Source organism: Lactuca serriola, chromosome 4, assembly GCF_051521515.1.
Source record: "Lactuca serriola cultivar US96UC23 chromosome 4, Lser_US96UC23_V15, whole genome shotgun sequence".
Classification (NCBI taxonomy): domain Eukaryota; kingdom Viridiplantae; phylum Streptophyta; class Magnoliopsida; order Asterales; family Asteraceae; genus Lactuca; species Lactuca serriola.
The window spans coordinates 302,408,014-302,425,221 of record NC_136411.1 but is presented as its reverse complement, the minus strand read 5'-3'; positions in this window follow the sequence as shown (position 1 = coordinate 302,425,221).

The following is a 17,208-nucleotide window of genomic DNA, read 5'->3' as shown; positions in this document are numbered from 1 at the left end:
AACAAACATCAAACTGAAAAACACCAAGCAGGGGCAAAATGGTCAACAAACCAAAAAAAACCCCACCAACATTTACAAAGAAATTAACAAGGAGCACAAATAGAACCATAGAATATCAAGAACTAAAAGCAATAATAAAACATCCCACAAGGGTAAAAATGTCCAAATAGCAAATATGTATCCCACCAGCAACCTAGAGAGCATAACAAACCAGAACATAAGCAAATGGATGAATAGAGGCTAAAAACTTCAGTCAACAAACATCAAACTGAAAAACACCAAGCACGGCAAAATGGTCAACAAACCAAAAAAAACCCCACCAACACTTACAAAGAAATTAACAAGGAGCACAAATAGAACCATAGAATATCAAGAACTAAAAGCAATAATAAAACATCCCACAAGGGTAAAAATGTCCAAATAGCAAATATGTATCCCACCAGCAACCTAGAGAGCATAACAAACCAGAACATAAGCAAATGGATGAATAGAGGCTAAAAACTTCAGTCAACAAACATCAAACTGAAAAACACCAAGCACGGCAAAATGGTCAACAAACCAAAAAAAACCCCACCAACATTTACAAAGAAATTAACAAGGAGCACAAATAGAACCATAGAATATCAAGAACTAAAAGCAATAATAAAACATCCCACAAGGGTAAAAATGTCCAAATAGCAAATATGTATCCCACCAGCAACCTAGAGAGCATAACAAACCAGAACATAAGCAAATGGATTAATAGAGGCTAAAAACTTCAGTCAACAAACATCAAACTGAAAAACACCAAGCAGGGGCAAAATGGTCAACAAACCAAAAAAAACCCCACCAACATTTACAAAGAAATTAACAAGGAGCACAAATAGAACCATAGAATATCAAGAACTAAAAGCAATAATAAAACATCCCACAGGGGTAAAAATGTCCAAATAGCAAATATGTATCCCACCAGCAACCTAGAGAGCATAACAAACCAGAACATAAGCAAATGGATGAATAGAGGCTAAAAACTTCAGTCAACAAACATCAAACTGAAAAACACCAAGCAGGGGCAAAATGGTCAACAAACCAAAAAAAACCCCACCAACATTTACAAAGAAATTAACAAGGAGCACAAATAGAACCATAGAATATCAAGAACTAAAAGCAATAATTAAACATCCCACAGGGGTAAAAATGTCCAAATAGCAAATATGTATCCCACCAGCAACCTAGAGAGCATAACAAACCAGAACATAAGCAAATGGATGAATAGAGGCTAAAAACTTCAGTCAACAAACATCAAACTGAAAAACACCAAGCAGGGGCAAAATGGTCAACAAACCAAAAAAAACCCCACCAACATTTACAAAGAAATTAACAAGGAGCACAAATAGAACAATAGAATATCAAGAACTAAAAGCAATAATAAAACATCCCACAAGGGTAAAAATGTCCAAATAGCAAATATGTATCCCACCAGCAACCTAGAGAGCATAACAATCCAGAACATAAGCAAATGGATGAATAGAGGCTAAAAACTTCAGTCAACAAACATCAAACTGAAAAACATCAAGCACGGCAAAATGGTCAACAAACCAAAAAAAACCCCACCAACATTTACAAAGAAATTAACAAGGAGCACAAATAGAACCATAGAATATCAAGAACTAAAAGCAATAATAAAACATCCCACAAGGGTAAAAATGTCCAAATAGCAAATATGTATCCCACCAGCAACCTAGAGAGCATAACAAACCAGAACATAAGCAAATGGATGAATAGAGGCTAAAAACTTCAGTCAACAAACATCAAACTGAAAAACACCAAGCAGGGGCAAAATGGTCAACAAACCAAAAAAAACCCCACCAACATTTACAAAGAAACTAACAAGGAGCACAAATAGAACCATAGAATATCAAGAACTAAAAGCAATAATAAAACATCCCACAAGGGTAAAAATGTCCAAATAGCAAATATGTATCCCACCAGCAACCTAGAGAGCATAACAAACCAGAACATAAGCAAATGGATGAATAGAGGCTAAAAACTTCAGTCAACAAACATCAAACTGAAAAACACCAAGCACGGCAAAATGGTCAACAAACCAAAAAAAACCCCACCAACATTTACAAAGAAATTAACAAGGAGCACAAATAGAACCATAGAATATCAAGAACTAAAAGCAATAATAAAACATCCCACAAGGGTAAAAATGTCCAAATAGCAAATATGTATCCCACCAGCAACCTAGAGAGCATAACAAACCAGAACATAAGCAAATGGATGAATAGAGGCTAAAAACTTCAGTCAACAAACATCAAACTGAAAAACACCAAGCAGGGCAAAATGGTCAACAAACCAAAAAAAACCCCACCAACATTTACAAAGAAATTAACAAGGAGCACAAATTGAACCATAGAATATCAAGAACTAAAAGCAATAATAAAACATCCAACAAGGGTAAAAATGTCCAAATAGCAAATATGTATCCCACCAGCAACCTAGAGAGCATAACAAACCAGAACATAAGCAAATGGATGAATAGAGGCTAAAAACTTCAGTCAACAAACATCAAACTGAAAAACAGCAAGCATGGGCAAAATGGTCAACAAACCAAAAAAAACCCCACCAACATTTACAAAGAAATTAACAAGGAGCACAAATAGAACCATAGAATATCAAGAACTAAAAGCAATAATTAAACATCCCACAGGGGTAAAAATGTCCAAATAGCAAATATGTATCCCACCAGCAACCTAGAGAGCATAACAAACCAGAACATAAGCAAATGGATGAATAGAGGCTAAAAACTTCAGTCAACAAACATCAAACTGAAAAACACCAAGCAGGGGCAAAATGGTCAACAAACCAAAAAAAACCCCACCAACATTTACAAAGAAATTAACAAGGAGCACAAATATAACTATAGAATATCATGAACTAAAAGCAATAATAAAACATCCCACAAGGGTAAAAATGTCCAAATAGCAAATATGTATCCCACCAGCAACCTAGAGAGCATAACAAACCAGAACATAAGCAAATGGATGAATAGAGGCTAAAAACTTCAGTCAACAAACATCAAACTGAAAAACACCAAGCACGGCAAAATGGTCAACAAACCAAAAAAACCCCCACCAACATTTACAAAGAAACTAACAAGGAGCACAAATAGAACCATAGAATATCAAGAACTAAAAGCAATAATAAAACATCCCACAAGGGTAAAAATGTCCAAATAGCAAATATGTATCCCACCAGCAACCTAGAGAGCATAACAAACCAGAACATAAGCAAATGGATGAATAGAGGCTAAAAACATCAGTCAACAAACATCAAACTGAAAAACACCAAGCAGGGGCAAAATGGTCAACAAACCAAAAAAAACCCCACCAACATTTACAAAGAAATTAACAAGGAGCACAAATAGAACCATAGAATATCAAGAACTAAAAGCAATAATAAAACATCCCACAAGGGTAAAAATGTCCAAATAGCAAATATGTATCCCACCAGCAACCTAGAGAGCATAACAAACCAGAACATAAGCAAATGGATGAATAGAGGCTAAAAACTTCAGTCAACAAACATCAAACTGAAAAACACCAAGCACGGCAAAATGGTCAACAAACCAAAAAAAACCCCACCAACACTTACAAAGAAATTAACAAGGAGCACAAATAGAACCATAGAATATCAAGAACTAAAAGCAATAATAAAACATCCCACAAGGGTAAAAATGTCCAAATAGCAAATATGTATCCCACCAGCAACCTAGAGAGCATAACAAACCAGAACATAAGCAAATGGATGAATAGAGGCTAAAAACTTCAGTCAACAAACATCAAACTGAAAAACACCAAGCACGGCAAAATGGTCAACAAACCAAAAAAAACCCCACCAACATTTACAAAGAAATTAACAAGGAGCACAAATAGAACCATAGAATATCAAGAACTAAAAGCAATAATAAAACATCCCACAAGGGTAAAAATGTCCAAATAGCAAATATGTATCCCACCAGCAACCTAGAGAGCATAACAAACCAGAACATAAGCAAATGGATTAATAGAGGCTAAAAACTTCAGTCAACAAACATCAAACTGAAAAACACCAAGCAGGGGCAAAATGGTCAACAAACCAAAAAAAACCCCACCAACATTTACAAAGAAATTAACAAGGAGCACAAATAGAACCATAGAATATCAAGAACTAAAAGCAATAATAAAACATCCCACAAGGGTAAAAATGTCCAAATAGCAAATATGTATCCCACCAGCAACCTAGAGAGCATAACAAACCAGAACATAAGCAAATGGATGAATAGAGGCTAAAAACTTCAGTCAACAAACATCAAACTGAAAAACACCAAGCACGGCAAAATGGTCAACAAACCAAAAAAAACCCCACCAACACTTACAAAGAAATTAACAAGGAGCACAAATAGAACCATAGAATATCAAGAACTAAAAGCAATAATAAAACATCCCACAAGGGTAAAAATGTCCAAATAGCAAATATGTATCCCACCAGCAACCTAGAGAGCATAACAAACCAGAACATAAGCAAATGGATGAATAGAGGCTAAAAACTTCAGTCAACAAACATCAAACTGAAAAACACCAAGCACGGCAAAATGGTCAACAAACCAAAAAAAACCCCACCAACATTTACAAAGAAATTAACAAGGAGCACAAATAGAACCATAGAATATCAAGAACTAAAAGCAATAATAAAACATCCCACAAGGGTAAAAATGTCCAAATAGCAAATATGTATCCTACCAGCAACCTAGAGAGCATAACAAACCAGAACATAAGCAAATGGATTAATAGAGGCTAAAAACTTCAGTCAACAAACATCAAACTGAAAAACACCAAGCAGGGGCAAAATGGTCAACAAACCAAAAAAAACCCCACCAACATTTACAAAGAAATTAACAAGGAGCACAAATAGAACCATAGAATATCAAGAACTAAAAGCAATAATAAAACATCCCACAGGGGTAAAAATGTCCAAATAGCAAATATGTATCCCACCAGCAACCTAGAGAGCATAACAAACCAGAACATAAGCAAATGGATGAATAGAGGCTAAAAACTTCAGTCAACAAACATCAAACTGAAAAACACCAAGCAGGGGCAAAATGGTCAACAAACCAAAAAAAACCCCACCAACATTTACAAAGAAATTAACAAGGAGCACAAATAGAACCATAGAATATCAAGAACTAAAAGCAATAATTAAACATCCCACAGGGGTAAAAATGTCCAAATAGCAAATATGTATCCCACCAGCAACCTAGAGAGCATAACAAACCAGAACATAAGCAAATGGATGAATAGAGGCTAAAAACTTCAGTCAACAAACATCAAACTGAAAAACACCAAGCAGGGGCAAAATGGTCAACAAACCAAAAAAAACCCCACCAACATTTACAAAGAAATTAACAAGGAGAACAAATAGAACAATAGAATATCAAGAACTAAAAGCAATAATAAAACATCCCACAAGGGTAAAAATGTCCAAATAGCAAATATGTATCCCACCAGCAACCTAGAGAGCATAACAATCCAGAACATAAGCAAATGGATGAATAGAGGCTAAAAACTTCAGTCAACAAACATCAAACTGAAAAACATCAAGCACGGCAAAATGGTCAACAAACCAAAAAAAACCCCACCAACATTTACAAAGAAATTAACAAGGAGCACAAATAGAACCATAGAATATCAAGAACTAAAAGCAATAATAAAACATCCCACAAGGGTAAAAATGTCCAAATAGCAAATATGTATCCCACCAGCAACCTAGAGAGCATAACAAACCAGAACATAAGCAAATGGATGAATAGAGGCTAAAAACTTCAGTCAACAAACATCAAACTGAAAAACACCAAGCAGGGGCAAAATGGTCAACAAACCAAAAAAAACCCCACCAACATTTACAAAGAAACTAACAAGGAGCACAAATAGAACCATAGAATATCAAGAACTAAAAGCAATAATAAAACATCCCACAAGGGTAAAAATGTCCAAATAGCAAATATGTATCCCACCAGCAACCTAGAGAGCATAACAAACCAGAACATAAGCAAATGGATGAATAGAGGCTAAAAACTTCAGTCAACAAACATCAAACTGAAAAACACCAAGCACGGCAAAATGGTCAACAAACCAAAAAAAACCCCACCAACATTTACAAAGAAATTAACAAGGAGCACAAATAGAACCATAGAATATCAAGAACTAAAAGCAATAATAAAACATCCCACAAGGGTAAAAATGTCCAAATAGCAAATATGTATCCCACCAGCAACCTAGAGAGCATAACAAACCAGAACATAAGCAAATGGATGAATAGAGGCTAAAAACTTCAGTCAACAAACATCAAACTGAAAAACACCAAGCAGGGCAAAATGGTCAACAAACCAAAAAAAACCCCACCAACATTTACAAAGAAATTAACAAGGAGCACAAATTGAACCATAGAATATCAAGAACTAAAAGCAATAATAAAACATCCAACAAGGGTAAAAATGTCCAAATAGCAAATATGTATCCCACCAGCAACCTAGAGAGCATAACAAACCAGAACATAAGCAAATGGATGAATAGAGGCTAAAAACTTCAGTCAACAAACATCAAACTGAAAAACAGCAAGCATGGGCAAAATGGTCAACAAACCAAAAAAAACCCCACCAACATTTACAAAGAAATTAACAAGGAGCACAAATAGAACCATAGAATATCAAGAACTAAAAGCAATAATTAAACATCCCACAGGGGTAAAAATGACCAAATAGCAAATATGTATCCCACCAGCAACCTAGAGAGCATAACAAACCAGAACATAAGCAAATGGATGAATAGAGGCTAAAAACTTCAGTCAACAAACATCAAACTGAAAAACACCAAGCAGGGGCAAAATGGTCAACAAACCAAAAAAAACCCCACCAACATTTACAAAGAAATTAACAAGGAGCACAAATATAACTATAGAATATCATGAACTAAAAGCAATAATAAAACATCCCACAAGGGTAAAAATGTCCAAATAGCAAATATGTATCCCACCAGCAACCTAGAGAGCATAACAAACCAGAACATAAGCAAATGGATGAATAGAGGCTAAAAACTTCAGTCAACAAACATCAAACTGAAAAACACCAAGCACGGCAAAATGGTCAACAAACCAAAAAAACCCCCACCAACATTTACAAAGAAACTAACAAGGAGCACAAATAGAACCATAGAATATCAAGAACTAAAAGCAATAATAAAACATCCCACAAGGGTAAAAATGTCCAAATAGCAAATATGTATCCCACCAGCAACCTAGAGAGCATAACAAACCAGAACATAAGCAAATGGATGAATAGAGGCTAAAAACATCAGTCAACAAACATCAAACTGAAAAACACCAAGCAGGGGCAAAATGGTCAACAAACCAAAAAAAACCCCACCAACATTTACAAAGAAATTAACAAGGAGCACAAATAGAACCATAGAATATCAAGAACTAAAAGCAATAATAAACATCCCACAAGGGTAAAAATGTCCAAATAGCAAATATGTATCCCACCAGCAACCTAGAGAGCATAACAAACCAGAACATAAGCAAATGGATGAATAGAGGCTAAAAACTTCAGTCAACAAACATCAAACTGAAAAACACCAAGCACGGCAAAATGGTCAACAAACCAAAAAAAACCCCACCAACACTTACAAAGAAATTAACAAGGAGCACAAATAGAACCATAGAATATCAAGAACTAAAAGCAATAATAAAACATCCCACAAGGGTAAAAATGTCCAAATAGCAAATATGTATCCCACCAGCAACCTAGAGAGCATAACAAACCAGAACATAAGCAAATGGATGAATAGAGGCTAAAAACTTCAGTCAACAAACATCAAACTGAAAAACACCAAGCACGGCAAAATGGTCAACAAACCAAAAAAAACCCCACCAACATTTACAAAGAAATTAACAAGGAGCACAAATAGAACCATAGAATATCAAGAACTAAAAGCAATAATAAAACATCCCACAAGGGTAAAAATGTCCAAATAGCAAATATGTATCCCACCAGCAACCTAGAGAGCATAACAAACCAGAACATAAGCAAATGGATTAATAGAGGCTAAAAACTTCAGTCAACAAACATCAAACTGAAAAACACCAAGCAGGGGCAAAATGGTCAACAAACCAAAAAAAACCCCACCAACATTTACAAAGAAATTAACAAGGAGCACAAATAGAACCATAGAATATCAAGAACTAAAAGCAATAATAAAACATCCCACAGGGGTAAAAATGTCCAAATAGCAAATATGTATCCCACCAGCAACCTAGAGAGCATAACAAACCAGAACATAAGCAAATGGATGAATAGAGGCTAAAAACTTCAGTCAACAAACATCAAACTGAAAAACACCAAGCAGGGGCAAAATGGTCAACAAACCAAAAAAAACCCCACCAACATTTACAAAGAAATTAACAAGGAGCACAAATAGAACCATAGAATATCAAGAACTAAAAGCAATAATTAAACATCCCACAGGGGTAAAAATGTCCAAATAGCAAATATGTATCCCACCAGCAACCTAGAGAGCATAACAAACCAGAACATAAGCAAATGGATGAATAGAGGCTAAAAACTTCAGTCAACAAACATCAAACTGAAAAACACCAAGCAGGGGCAAAATGGTCAACAAACCAAAAAAAACCCCACCAACATTTACAAAGAAATTAACAAGGAGCACAAATATAACTATAGAATATCAAGAACTAAAAGCAATAATAAAACATCCCACAAGGGTAAAAATGTCCAAATAGCAAATATGTATCCCACCAGCAACCTAGAGAGCATAACAAACCAGAACATAAGCAAATGGATGAATAGAGGCTAAAAACTTCAGTCAACAAACATCAAACTGAAAAACACCAAGCAGGGGCAAAATGGTCAACAAACCAAAAAAAACCCCACCAACATTTACAAAGAAATTAACAAGGAGCACAAATAGAACCATAGAATATCAAGAACTAAAAGCAATAATAAAACATCCCACAAGGGTAAAAATGTCCAAATAGCAAATATGTATCCCACCAGCAACCTAGAGAGCATAACAAACCAGAACATAAGCAAATGGATGAATAGAGGCTAAAAACTTCAGTCAACAAACATCAAACTGAGAAACACCAAGCAGGGGCAAAAAGGTCAACAAACCAAAAAAAACCCCACCAACATTTACAAAGAAATTAACAAGGAGCACAAATAGAACCATAGAATATCAAGAACTAAAAGCAATAATAAAACATCCCACAGGGGTAAAAATGTCCAAATAGCAAATATGTATCCCACCAGCAACCTAGAGAGCATAACAAACCAGAACATAAGCAAATGGATGAATAGAGGCTAAAAACTTCAGTCAACAAACATCAAACTGAAAAACACCAAGCAGGGGCAAAATGGTCAACAAACCAAAAAAAACCCCACCAACATTTACAAAGAAATTAACAAGGAGCACAAATAGAACCATAGAATATCAAGAACTAAAAGCAATAATAAAACATCCCACAGGGGTAAAAATGTCCAAATAGCAAATATGTATCCCACCAGCAACCTAGAGAGCATAACAAACCAGAACATAAGCAAATGGATGAATAGAGGCTAAAAACTTCAGTCAACAAACATCAAACTGAAAAACACCAAGCAGGGGCAAAATGGTCAACAAACCAAAAAAAACCCCACCAACATTTACAAAGAAATTAACAAGGAGCACAAATAGAACCATAGAATATCAAGAACTAAAAGCAATAATTAAACATCCCACAGGGGTAAAAATGTCCAAATAGCAAATATGTATCCCACCAGCAACCTAGAGAGCATAACAAACCAGAACATAAGCAAATGGATGAATAGAGGCTAAAAACTTCAGTCAACAAACATCAAACTGAAAAACACCAAGCAGGGGCAAAATGGTCAACAAACCAAAAAAAACCCCACCAACATTTACAAAGAAATTAACAAGGAGCACAAATATAACTATAGAATATCAAGAACTAAAAGCAATAATAAAACATCCCACAAGGGTAAAAATGTCCAAATAGCAAATATGTATCCCACCAGCAACCTAAAGAGCATAACAAACCAGAACATAAGCAAATGGATGAATAGAGGCTAAAAACTTCAGTCAACAAACATCAAACTGAAAAACACCAAGCAGGGGCAAAATGGTCAACAAACCAAAAAAAACCCCACCAACATTTACAAAGAAATTAACAAGGAGCACAAATAGAACCATAGAATATCAAGAACTAAAAGCAATAATAAAACATCCCACAAGGGTAAAAATGTCCAAATAGCAAATATGTATCCCACCAGCAACCTAGAGAGCATAACAAACCAGAACATAAGCAAATGGATGAATAGAGGCTAAAAACTTCAGTCAACAAACATCAAACTGAGAAACACCAAGCAGGGGCAAAAAGGTCAACAAACCAAAAAAAACCCCACCAACATTTACAAAGAAATTAACAAGGAGCACAAATAGAACCATAGAATATCAAGAACTAAAAGCAATAATAAAACATCCCACAGGGGTAAAAATCTCCAAATAGCAAATATGTATCCCACCAGCAACCTAGAGAGCATAACAAACCAGAACATAAGCAAATGGATGAATAGAGGCTAAAAACTTCAGTCAACAAACATCAAACTGAAAAACACCAAGCAGGGGCAAAATGGTCAACAAACCAAAAAAAACCCCACCAACATTTACAAAGAAATTAACAAGGAGCACAAATAGAACCATAGAATATCAAGAACTAAAAGCAATAATAAAACATCCCACAGGGGTAAAAATGTCCAAATAGCAAATATGTATCCCACCAGCATCCTAGAGAGCATAACAAACCAGAACATAAGCAAATGGATGAATAGAGGCTAAAAACTTCAGTCAACAAACATCAAACTGAAAAACACCAAGCAGGGGCAAAATGGTCAACAAACCAAAAAAAACCCCACCAACATTTACAAAGAAATTAACAAGGAGCACAAATAGAACCATAGAATATCAAGAACTAAAAGCAATAATAAAACATCCCACAAGGGTAAAAATGTCCAAATAGCAAATATGTATCCCACCAGCAACCTAGAGAGCATAACAAACCAGAACATAAGCAAATGGATGAATAGAGGCTAAAAACTTCAGTCAACAAACATCAAACTGAAAAACACCAAGCAGGGCAAAATGGTCAACAAACCAAAAAAAACCCCACCAACATTTACAAAGAAATTAACAAGGAGCACAAATAGAACCATAGAATATCAAGAACTAAAAGCAATAATAAAACATCCCACAAGGGTAAAAATGTCCAAATAGCAAATATGTATCCCACCAGCAACCTAGAGAGCATAACAAACCAGAACATAAGCAAATGGATGAATAGAGGCTAAAAACTTCAGTCAACAAACATCAAATTGAAAAACACCAAGCAGGGGCAAAATGGTCAACAAACCCAAAAAAACCCCACCAACATTTACAAAGAAATTAACAAGGAGCACAAATAGAACCATAGAATATCAAGAACTAAAAGCAATAATAAAACATCCCACAGGGGTAAAAATGTCCAAATAGCAAATATGTATCCCACCAGCATCCTAGAGAGCATAACAAACCAGAACATAAGCAAATGGATGAATAGAGGCTAAAAACTTCAGTCAACAAACATCAAACTGAAAAACACCAAGCAGGGGCAAAACGGTCAACAAACCAAAAAAAACCCCACCAACATTTACAAAGAAATTAACAAGGAGCACAAATAGAACCATAGAATATCAAGAACTAAAAGCAATAATAAAACATCCCACAAGGGTAAAAATGTCCAAATAGCAAATATGTATCCCACCAGCAACCTAGAGAGCATAACAAACCAGAACATAAGCAAATGGATGAATAGAGGCTAAAAACTTCAGTCAACAAACATCAAACTGAAAAACACCAAGCAGGGCAAAATGGTCAACAAACCAAAAAAACCCCACGAACATTTACAAAGAAATTAACAAGGAGCACAAATAGAACCATAGAATATCAAGAACTAAAAGCAATAATAAAACATCCCACAAGGGTAAAAATGTCCAAATAGCAAATATGTATCCCACCAGCAACCTAGAGAGCATAACAAACCAGAACATAAGCAAATGGATGAATAGAGGCTAAAAAGTTCAGTCAACAAACATCAAATTGAAAAACACCAAGCAGGGGCAAAATGGTCAACAAACCCAAAAAAACCCCACCAACATTTACAAAGAAATTAACAAGGAGCACAAATAGAACCATAGAATATCAAGAACTAAAAGCAATAATAAAACATCCCACAGGGGTAAAAATGTCCAAATAGCAAATATGTATCCCACCAGCATCCTAGAGAGCATAACAAACCAGAACATAAGCAAATGGATGAATAGAGGCTAAAAACTTCAGTCAACAAACATCAAACTGAAAAACACCAAGCAGGGGCAAAATGGTCAACAAACCAAAAAAAACCCCACCAACATTTACAAAGAAATTAACAAGGAGCACAAATAGAACCATAGAATATCAAGAACTAAAAGCAATAATAAAACATCCCACAGGGGTAAAAATGTCCAAATAGCAAATATGTATCCCACCAGCAACCTAGAGAGCATAACAAACCAGAACATAAGCAAATGGATGAATAGAGGCTAAAAACTTCAGTCAACAAACATCAAACTGAAAAACACCAAGCAGGGCAAAATGGTCAACAAACCAAAAAAAACCCCACCAACATTTACAAAGAAATTAACAAGGAGCACAAATAGAACCATAGAATATCAAGAACTAAAAGCAATAATAAAACATCCCACAAGGGTAAAAATGTCCAAATAGCAAATATGTATCCCACCAGCAACCTAGAGAGCATAACAAACCAGAACATAAGCAAATGGATGAATAGAGGCTAAAAACTTCAGTCAACAAACATCAAACTGAAAAACACCAAGCAGGGGCAAAATGGTCAACAAACCAAAAAAAACCCCACCAACATTTACAAAGAAATTAACAAGGAGCACAAATATAACTATAGAATATCAAGAACTAAAAGCAATAATAAAACATCCCACAAGGGTAAAAATGTCCAAATAGCAAATATGTATCCCACCAGCAACCTAGAGAGCATAACAAACCAGAACATAAGCAAATGGATGAATAGAGGCTAAAAACTTCAGTCAACAAACATCAAACTGAAAAACACCAAGCAGGGGCAAAATGGTCAACAAACCAAAAAAAACCCCACCAACATTTACAAAGAAATTAACAAGGAGCACAAATAGAACCATAGAATATCAAGAACTAAAAGCAATAATAAAACATCCCACAAGGGTAAAAATGTCCAAATAGCAAATATGTATCCCACCAGCAACCTAGAGAGCATAACAAACCAGAACATAAGCAAATGGATGAATAGAGGCTAAAAACTTCAGTCAACAAACATCAAACTGAGAAACACCAAGCAGGGGCAAAAAGGTCAACAAACCAAAAAAAACCCCACCAACATTTACAAAGAAATTAACAAGGAGCAAAAATAGAACCATAGAATATCAAGAACTAAAAGCAATAATAAAACATCCCACAGGGGTAAAAATGTCCAAATAGCAAATATGTATCCCACCAGCAACCTAGAGAGCATAACAAACCAGAACATAAGCAAATGGATGAATAGAGGCTAAAAACTTCAGTCAACAAACATCAAACTGAAAAACACCAAGCAGGGGCAAAATGGTCAACAAACCAAAAAAAACCCCACCAACATTTACAAAGAAATTAACAAGGAGCACAAATAGAACCATAGAATATCAAGAACTAAAAGCAATAATAAAACATCCCACAGGGGTAAAAATGTCCAAATAGCAAATATGTATCCCACCAGCATCCTAGAGAGCATAACAAACCAGAACATAAGCAAATGGATGAATAGAGGCTAAAAACTTCAGTCAACAAACATCAAACTGAAAAACACCAAGCAGGGGCAAAATGGTCAACAAACCAAAAAAAACCCCACCAACATTTACAAAGAAATTAACAAGGAGCATAAATAGAACCATAGAATATCAAGAACTAAAAGCAATAATAAAACATCCCACAAGGGTAAAAATGTCCAAATAGCAAATATGTATCCCACCAGCAACCTAGAGAGCATAACAAACCAGAACATAAGCAAATGGATGAATAGAGGCTAAAAACTTCAGTCAACAAACATCAAACTGAAAAACACCAAGCAGGGCAAAATGGTCAACAAACCAAAAAAAACCCCACCAACATTTACAAAGAAATTAACAAGGAGCACAAATAGAACCATAGAATATCAAGAACTAAAAGCAATAATAAAACATCCCACAAGGGTAAAAATGTCCAAATAGCAAATATGTATCCCACCAGCAACCTAGAGAGCATAACAAACCAGAACATAAGCAAATGGATGAATAGAGGCTAAAAACTTCAGTCAACAAACATCAAATTGAAAAACACCAAGCAGGGGCAAAATGGTCAACAAACCCAAAAAAACCCCACCAACATTTACAAAGAAATTAACAAGGAGCACAAATAGAACCATAGAATATCAAGAACTAAAAGCAATAATAAAACATCCCACAAGGGTAAAAATGTCCAAATAGCAAATATGTATCCCACCAGCAACCTAGAGAGCATAACAAACCAGAACATAAGCAAATGGATGAATAGAGGCTAAAAACTTCAGTCAACAAACATCAAACTGAAAAACACCAAGCAGGGGCAAAATGGTCAACAAACCAAAAAAAACCCCACCAACATTTACAAAGAAATTAACAAGGAGCACAAATAGAACCATAGAATATCAAGAACTAAAAGCAATAATAAAACATCCCACAGGGGTAAAAATGTCCAAATAGCAAATATGTATCCCACCAGCAACCTAGAGAGCATAACAAACCAGAACATAAGCAAATGGATGAATAGAGGCTAAAAACTTCAGTCAACAAACATCAAACTGAAAAACACCAAGCAGGGGCAAAAGGGTCAACAAACCAAAAAAAACCCCACCAACATTTACAAAGACATTAACAAGGAGCACAAATAGAACCATAGAATATCAAGAACTAAAAGCAATAATTAAACATCCCACAGGGGTAAAAATGTCCAAATAGCAAATATGTATCCCACCAGCAACCTAGAGAGCATAACAAACCAGAACATAAGCAAATGGATGAATAGAGGCTAAAAACTTCAGTCAACAAACATCAAACTGAAAAACACCAAGCAGGGGCAAAATGGTCAACAAACCAAAAAAAACCCCACCAACATTTACAAAGAAATTAACAAGGAGCACAAATATAACTATAGAATATCAAGAACTAAAAGCAATAATAAAACATCCCACAAGGGTAAAAATGTCCAAATAGCAAATATGTATCCCACCAGCAACCTAGAGAGCATAACAAACCAGAACATAAGCAAATGGATGAATAGAGGCTAAAAACTTCAGTCAACAAACATCAAACTGAAAAACACCAAGCAGGGGCAAAATGGTCAACAAACCAAAAAAAACCCCACCAACATTTACAAAGAAATTAACAAGGAGCACAAATAGAACCATAGAATATCAAGAACTAAAAGCAATAATAAAACATCCCACAAGGGTAAAAATGTCCAAATAGCAAATATGTATCCCACCAGCAACCTAGAGAGCATAACAAACCAGAACATAAGCAAATGGATGAATAGAGGCTAAAAACTTCAGTCAACAAACATCAAACTGAGAAACACCAAGCAGGGGCAAAATGGTCAACAAACCAAAAAAAAACCCACCAACATTTACAAAGAAATTAACAAGGAGCACAAATAGAACCATAGAATATCAAGAACTAAAAGCAATAATAAAACATCCCACAGGGGTAAAAATGTCCAAATAGCAAATATGTATCCCACCAGCAACCTAGAGAGCATAACAAACCAGAACATAAGCAAATGGATGAATAGAGGCTAAAAACTTCAGTCAACAAACATCAAACTGAAAAACACCAAGCAGGGGCAAAATGGTCAACAAACCAAAAAAAACCCCACCAACATTTACAAAGAAATTAACAAGGAGCACAAATAGAACCATAGAATATCAAGAACTAAAAGCAATAATAAAACATCCCACAAGGGTAAAAATGTCCAAATAGCAAATATGTATCCCACCAGCAACCTAGAGAGCATAACAAACCAGAACATATGCAAATGGATGAATAGAGGCTAAAAACTTCAGTCAACAAACATCAAACTGAAAAACACCAAGCAGGGGCAAAATGGTCAACAAACCAAAAAAACCCCCACCAACATTTACAAAGAAATTAACAAGGAGCACAAATAGAACCATAGAATATCAAGAACTAAAAGCAATAATAAAACATCCCACAAGGGTAAAAATGTCCAAATAGCAAATATGTATCCCACCAGCAACCTAGAGAGCATAACAAACCAGAACATAAGCAAATGGATGAATAGAGGCTAAAAACTTCAGTCAACAAACATCAAACTGAAAAACACCAAGCAGGGGCAAAATGGTCAACAAACCAAAAAAAACCCCACCAACATTTACAAAGAAATTAACAAGGAGCACAAATAGAACCATAGAATATCAAGAACTAAAAGCAATAATAAAACATCCCACAAGGGTAAAAATGTCCAAATAGCAAATATGTATCCCACCAGCAACCTAGAGAGCATAACAAACCAGAACATAAGCAAATGGATGAATAGAGGCTAAAAACTTCAGTCAACAAACATCAAACTGAAAAACACCAAGCAGGGGCAAAATAGTCAACAAACCAAAAAAACCCCACCAACATTTACAAAGAAATTAACAAGGAGCACAAATATAACTATAGAATATCAAGAACTAAAAGCAATAATAAAACATCCCACAAGGGTAAAAATGTCCAAATAGCAAATATGTATCCCACCAGCAACCTAGAGAGCATAACAAACCAGAACATAAGCAAATGGATGAATAGAGGCTAAAAACTTCAGTCAACAAACATCAAACTGAAAAACACCAAGCAGGGGCAAAATGGTCAACAAACCAAAAAAAACCCCACCAACATTTACAAAGAAATTAACAAGGAGCACAAATATAACTATAGAATATCAAGAACTAAAAGCAATAATAAAACATCCC